Below are 8,583 nucleotides of genomic sequence, written 5' to 3'. Positions count from 1 at the left end.
ATATTCAAGTAATTATCTGTAATTTTTTGCATATTGATGATTGTTATGAAATGTCACATATTTATATAATTTGACATGTTTTGCCTGTCAAGAACATGCCCAAACACGACTTCTATCAAATGTCAAGAACAGGCATAACATGACTATCATTGAATGTCAATAACATGCCTAACATGACTATAATTGAATGTCAAGAATATCTTTTACCTTGACATTTTTTTTTAAAAAAATCAAATGTCATATACTCCTACATTACCACATCTTTTTCACAAGAAAATACATTAATGGAAGGTCGTTATTTCTTGTAGCCTTGCCATTACACAGACCAGTTCAATTACGATGTACTTCTAATTACTTACCCATATGAAAAAAGACAATCAAGATTTTAATATATATACGTTATCATATACTTTATAATATTTGTACAAAAAGATTGACTAATAACAATGTTTGGTAAGGGTTTACAAGAATCTACATGTAGTATAGTATGATAGATACATTGCAATCCAAGTTTTAAATCCTACAAAGGGAATAGTAAAGTTGAACATAATGAGAGTGCTACCATGACTTCATTACTCCAATAGATTCTTGCGAAACCTAATGGGAAAACAAAGGGTTACCAGACAGTTCACACTACACATAAACATTGTCAATAATAGAGATACAATATGTGTGCTTACCTTTTAATTAGTTGCCACAGTTGTCGATCTTTTAAAAAAGAAAATTGATGTCATAATGCACACAAAGAACTATGAGTACCTACAATGTTGATTGAGTGATGGTTTTAGTTACAAAACACTAACTTGCTAACCTATACCCATATTAGTCTCATGCAAGTCTATCTACACAACCCAAAACATACACTATAACTATTTCAAGTTAAACGATACCACACATGCAAATAATGAAGACAACATATGACAATGCATATTGTATCTCATAAGTTTGAGATTATTTTGTTATAGTTATCAATTTTCCTCTATTTTTTTTGGGGGTGGGGGGTGTTAACAAAAATTTCATGTAAAAAAAATCATGTACCTATTCGGCACCACCAAGTTGCTTGACAAAAAAAAAAAAAAAAAAAGAGGAGGGATTCTTTCAACCCAAACTTATACTTCAACAATGATTAGGTCTTCCTAAGATAAAATATAACTACACACATTAATCTCCAATGTCGTCTCGACACTAAAAATACATAAATGTTAGACAAGAACTAGGAACTTACCGCTGTATTCTTTTAGTTCCTCTAAAAAATGATTGAATTGATAAGTATATATGTGTCATCGTCTTCAAAACATAACTTAAACCAAAATAGGTAACAAAATAGTTCAAAAAAGTAATAAATATTTGATGCTAAGCAAATTATACGTGCGAGCCTGCAAACTCAGCTCATCCAGACCTCATACAATCAATGTCATCTTGTGTGTAACTACGAGGTGAACCTTTCATTTATAGAGAATAAAGTGGATGTTCTAAATGAGTGTCATTCTTAATAAATTACATGATTATAGTCTTAAAATTGTTATGCTTACTTTGTCTACAATCGAAGTACTCTTTGACAAAATTATATCTCGCGTCAACCACATTCAACTGCTCCTAATTGCTTAGGAAACTGTGCATATACATACAAAAATCATATGTATGTTAAAAACAATAAATAATTTACAACTATTCAAACATTGATATTCACATACCTTCACGACTTCCCAACTTGGTTTTTTTTTTCTTTGAGATGTTGAATGATCTACAAAAGAATATCAGAATGTTACGTACTTAAAGTAGTGACATACACAAAAAAGAAATTAACGAAATAAGTAAGCATCACATACATTTCAACTACTTCAATTATATCTTGGTCGATACGATTTTTCAAATGGTTGATCCAAAAGACAACACCCTTCGTGTGATTTATGACCACCGAACTCCACAATGATTGCTATATATATGTGTGGAAAAGTAGGACTTCATATTAGGCTAGTGCAATCAAAATTTGAATCCTCTATTTTAGGTCATCAACATACCTGGAATTGTAAGAAAACTATACGAGTTGATCATTATAATCTGCTCCAAGTAATCTAGCATTCAACAGTTGTGCACGTGATTCTTTGTAACTTGAAAATGAGTAGGATGTGTTTGTGAAAGGTACAATAACCATAAGTAGTAGCGATCAATCTCAAATCCTATTTGAGAGGAAAAAATTTCCTATTTGAGAGGAAAAAATTCTTACTTGAACATGATGCATTTAGGGTTGTACAATTGTGTCCTTGAGTTCTAATAAATTTTGTACAATAATCCTAAGGGAATCATATGAGAACAAAATTATGATATCTAGTTTAACATCATTTCTTCAAGAATTGCTGTCCAAAGCTTTTACATGTCAAGAATCAATACAAATTACAAATCTATCAAGAAACATACTAAAAACATGTGAAAATCAATCAAGAAACATACTATGGGTTGTCCAAAAATTCTAGGTATTTTTTTGTCATTCTAAACTTTTGAAAAGTGTGGGTGAAAAATACAGATTATAACAAGAAAATATGTGTTTCTGAAATACCAAAAACAAATCTTGATCACTTGTCCATATTAGTACGTTGAAACAAATTTGCCCATAAGTGGTCGGGAATGACCCAACACTATATGAAATCAGTGTTCTCCCGACACACAAAATATCATCGGGAAAATCGACGTCAAGAAACAGGCCTTCCAACGATGCCATAATGCATGCGTCAGAAGAATGAATCTAACCTGACGTATTGTTTCTAATGTAGAACAAAGCTAGACCATCCTCGATAACCCACACAAACCCACGAATCTGTGACCCATGAAGAAACATCCAATCCCCGGAACCTACACCCACGAATTAGATCTGAAACCCATGAACTAGTATGGAAACCTACGACCCCGAACACAGACCCTCGATAGTAATGACGACGGTGACCACTCAGCTAGGGAGAAAGTTCGGAGAAGAAACCCATGAGGCTTGAGGAAGTTTGGAGAAGAAGGTGTGAGAAAAGGAAAGAACCTCAAAAAACATATCCAAATGGCTTACCTTAAAAGAAAAAAAAAAGCAAACAATGTTGATTTAGAACTGACATTGTTTATGGTTTTAACGTCTGTTTGAAATCAACATTAAACATTCGTTTTTTAATATGAAAAACTGATATTATATATCAAATATCACTTTTTTTCAATTAACATAAAAGACCTGATTTGTTGTAGTGAAACTAAAATAAAATCAATATAAGAACATATTTAAATTCCAATTATCTCAAAACAATCAGATTCTAATCAAATAACAATCTCATAAGAATCAAATGGTAATAAAGATAGTAATAAGATAACATTCATATCAGATGATAATCAGATAGAGATAGCAAACTAATTAAGTTATGATACTCAATCTCCAACAAAAATATAAACTAGAAAAATCAAACAATCTTCGAAAATCAAATAACTAATTAGATAACAATTAGATAATAGTTACAATGTAACTTAAGCTACTCAATCTTCAACTAAAATATGAATTAAAAAACCAAGTTAGACTTTAATAGATGAATTTGCACTCCTTAAATTCCAACAAATCACCTTAATGGAATAGAAAAAGAGAAGCAAGATCATCCTTTTAAAATCTATCCATGATAACTACGAAGGAAAAATCAATAGAAAGCCGGTACCTTTGTGTGTGAAAGAATTTTCACTTGGGTGTCCAATTCTGTACCACTAACCTAAACCCCATTCTCGTTCTCGGTTTCACTCTTTAAACCTTCTGGTAGCCTACTATGAAATAGCAACTTCAATAAGACAAAGTTTTAAAGAATAGTTTGTTTCTTAACAACCATATCCATTCAAATCAGGTATGTGTACACCTTCATCAGAAAAAAGAAAGAGAAAATTCATCCGTGTCAAACTAGAGAGGATGGTGAAGTTGGGGATCTTGAATTTTCAAAGGATCAGCCATCGATAGATATGGACTTTCGTTATTTTGCTACACCTAGTCTAATTTCCTAGTTTTCAAAATCAAAATAAGCAATCGAAACCTAGCTAGAAGGAGGAAATCAAAGGAAAGAAGAAAGAGGAAATCGAAAACTAAGACTTAGGAAATCAAAATCGAACAAGAAAATGAAGAAAAAGGAATAAGAAGATGATGGTCTTCTTCCACACGCAGTGGTAGATCAAAAAATTTTATATAGTGGGCATTATATAATAAACACACTAAAAAAATGTTTAAAAAATATTAATAGCTTCAAAAATTATATTTAACTAATTTAGTATGTATTACAATTGTCCTCTACGAATTTGCATGTTTTGGAATTGATCTATGATAAGTTTTATTATCTAGCTTATCCAATAAATCTTTCTCAATATAAGCTATAAGACATTCATTCATCCATTGATATCCCATTCGATTGCGTAGTTGAGTATTTATAATATTCATAGCAAAAAGTGTTCTCTCTACAGTTGCTATTGCAACTAGTAAAATCAATGTCAATGTGAACAACCGATAAACTAATGGGTAGACCTTATCTCTTTTCGTAATGACCCTTTTCACTGCAAGATCACCGATGCTTTTTAGTTCAACAAACTTTGAACGCATATCAATAATGTAGTTTTGAAGTTAAGCAAGTAGACTAAGTTTTTGTCTATCAAAAGCAGCAATTGAATTACTCGGATTCAAACAGGCCACATAAAGAAGCAATTAAGTATTTGCTTTAGTAAAATGATTATACAACTTTTCACTACTACAAAAACTGACTCTCTTGACGGTTTTAAACTGTCAAGAATGAGTATTCTTGACAGTTTCAAAACCGTCGTTGAATCCAGTGTCAAGAAAGGCCATTTTCTTGATGGTTGTAAAAAGTGTCAAGAATTGGTATCGTTGACACTTTTTAACCATCAAGTATTCAATTTTTCATGACAGTTGAGAACCGTCAAGAGGATACGTTTTTATGACCGTTTTGAACCGTCAAGAATGAGATGATGAAACCCAAAAACCGTCAAGAATACGACTATTCATGATCTTTTAAAACCGTCAAGAGTGCATTTTTCATGACATTTTAAAACCGTCAAGTATTCAATTTTCATGACATTTACAAACCGTCAAGAGTTCATTTTTCATGACATTTAATAACCGTCAAGAGTACTCTTTTTCATGACATTTGGAAACCGTCAAGAGTGCTTTTTAATGACATTTTAGAATCGTCAAGAATTTTGTTATTTATGACATTTGCAAACCATCAAGAAATGTATTGTTAATGACATTTCAAAACCGTCAAGCAATTTTTCATTTTTTTAATTGTAATTTATTTTATATTATTCTTCCTGTATTATGCTCTCATTGGTCCAAAAATTCAACTACATATAAACGACAAATATACATCAAATGGCAACTAAACATCATCCATTCAATATCATTTCCAAACCTTTGCATCATATTCATATATCATTTACAAAACCAATATATATATAAACAATTTCAACAGATTTCCAAGAATTGAACTAAACATCATCTAATTAACTAACCTAGCCCAAGAGTATATCATCCCCAATACATGAACTTTCATAATGGCAACCCCCTACATATATGAACAGTTCACCTATCAACAATTCACCTAAACTGTAATCCTCTACAAAGTCACAAAAGTATATCAATCAACCCCTCCCCTCCATATGAACATTTCAAAAAATCAGCCACAAAAAATAAAGTTAATTTCCTTTTTTAGAGATGACGCCATAAGTCCTAGATCACATGTACGAACCCAAAAACTCTACCAACTCAACCCGCACCTCATCTAACTCGGCTTGTGAGTATGATTTTCGTGTATCAATTTGTAGACATGCAAAATAAATGAATTAGTATTCATGAAAATTATTATACGTACAAAAAGAAATAGTTTGATATATAACATACCGAATCCGAGATGACAATGCTTCCTCTATTTACAATTTCTCTCATATACTTCATGACATAGTATCCACACGTAGTGCTCCCGACTTGTAGTGGACACTATAAAAACAATAAATTAGAATAACGGACTAGTCTTAATTGCTAGTAATCTACAAAACACAATTGAATTTAAATATTTATACTTGCCTTTACTGTTCGCCATAAAGTTTGTTTCCTGCTTTTATTAATGTTCTTTTGCGAGTGAAATATCGCTATTGCTCTGTTTTGCTAAGATAAGATTGCACATATCTTAGAATATTGTACATGCATTAGAATTAAGAGCACTACATGATATAAAAGATTAAACTTACGTGTCGGTTACATATCTTGTAGTTGCTTTTGATGTCGTCCTTAGCGAGTCAAGGTAAAACACTGTATCCTCATACGCAGTTATAGCAAGCAGTGCCCAATGACCCCTAATTATACAAAAATGTAACTCCTATTTTATTGTCAATGCAACTAATACCGTAACTAAACTTACCCTGGATTAAAAGGAGCAAGAATTACTTGGTCGGGTTTAGGCACCATCAATCTACTACACAAGTTTCGAATTCGAGATTCTTGTGTGTTTCCAGAAGAGATTAGGGACAGATCTACAAAGACATACTGCATATTTTCTTTCGAACCACTAACAGATGAATACAAGTACCTACAAAATATATAAACTCGTAAAGGAGATACATAATTTTAGGCCACCAATGTGCAAAGGAATGAAATTGACTTACATCATATAGGCCACCAATGTAAACGTTTTCACTTCGTTCATGTTACAAAGATCAACGATATCCTCTCGAAGCACAGAAGTCTTTCGACTAACGCCAAAAAGGTCAGCGGATAGTGAAAAAGTGATGCTGGAATCTTTCTCCATTACCTTCTCAGCATATCTGAGAATCGACTTCAACGCTAATGGCAAAGTTGATGTCGATTCACATACAACTTCTTTTTTTGTAGGCATTTTTATTAAGTCCCTCTTCTAATTCAAGAACATCCAAATTCAGTAAGACGTACAATAATAGACATTCTAGTTTAATAGTGGATTACATACCTCCAAGACGTCCAACTCTGGTTCATTCATCTTTATCACCTCCTTCCCTTTCTTTTCCTTCTGTTTTGGTTTGTCTAACGATTCCACTTCTATTCTCTTACCCTTCTCTTCAATCCCCTCTAACACTATTGGCCTTGAACAACTCCCGTGTGCAGACAATGGTGTAGATAAGTTTGAGCGAATTTGTGTCTCTAATTCACTAACTCGCCTACGGAGTTCTTCATTCTCAACTAGAATATTCGCCTCATCTTTTGATGATTTCTTAACTGAATGAAAGTACGTTGTTGGAGTAACGTATCCACCAACCTCACGCACACGACCATTGTGCTCTTTTGTACCCAATGCTTGGGTTAATACATCATTCGAACAGTGTCTATTCACAGAAGATGAATCTGTATTCATTGATATCTCATCCTAAAAAGATAGAAAAATTAATGTAAGTTATAGAAATGATTGCTTATGTAATGAATAATTGAAATGTGTGATTTACATGTAATGACTTACTATTTTATGGACGACTTGCTGAATGTCGTCGTTGTCGTACTGTCCTTGTTTGTTAACTCGAGCTTTCTTCCACATTTTAGCTCAATCAACATAAACTTCATTTGAACCCTCCTTCTTCATTCGAGAACATGGAGTTGAAGTGGTAAACATATTAGCTTGTATTCCATTTTTGGTACAAAGAAAATTTACAAGAAACAAACAACAAACTTACAACAAAAGGATGAGGGCCATGAGCAATCCACCTTAAGTTATCTGAAACTCCACTATTTCCAACTTCAAGCTCAGTTGATACCTACCACAAGAATTATTATTTCAAGTGCAACACATAACATGTATAACTAAAGTTCAACACTGTACCTCTTCTCGTAACCAATATATAAAAGTTCGATTATGTTCCTCTTGAAGCCATTTCTGATTTTTAGACTTGTTCGGATATTGTAGTTGCAAAGCCTTCATATGTTTTCTTTGTAGTCATCATTCAAACATTGTAATATAGTTAGATTTAATTATTTAAAAGTGAATGAAAGAATGAAGAAATCAATGAATAAACTTACTCCATATATGGTTGAACATCAATTGTATTTTCCAACACATATCGATGAGCTTGACCTAGAAGTTCTTATTCAGGTTTGAATGGAACTCCCATGGACAACGGCCTACCAATGTTTGAAGTGTCTAAATGGTCTTGTAACTTGCGAGTCCCAAGCCCAACGGGATCCACTCCAGATAAGAAATCAGAACAAAATTCAATAGCTTCTTCTATTAAATAACTTTCGGCAATACAACCTTCTGGACGATATCTATTTCTCACAGAGTTTTTGATGACTTTCATGAATCTTTCAAAGGGATACATCCATCGGAGATATATAGGGCCACAAAGTTTGACTTCCCTAACTATGTGTACTGTGAGATGAATCATGATTGTAAAGAATGAAGGGGAAAATACTTTTCAAATAAACACAATGTTACCACAATATCTTCTTCCAACTTGTCTAATTGTTGCGCATCTAACACCTTGTTGCATACAGAATTGAAAAAGATGCACAACCTAGTTATAGCATAACGAACATGTTTCGATAGCATCGAT

Source organism: Cucumis melo, chromosome 11, assembly GCF_025177605.1.
Source record: "Cucumis melo cultivar AY chromosome 11, USDA_Cmelo_AY_1.0, whole genome shotgun sequence".
Taxonomy (NCBI): Eukaryota; Viridiplantae; Streptophyta; class Magnoliopsida; order Cucurbitales; family Cucurbitaceae; genus Cucumis; species Cucumis melo.
This window is presented reverse-complemented; position numbering follows the sequence as displayed.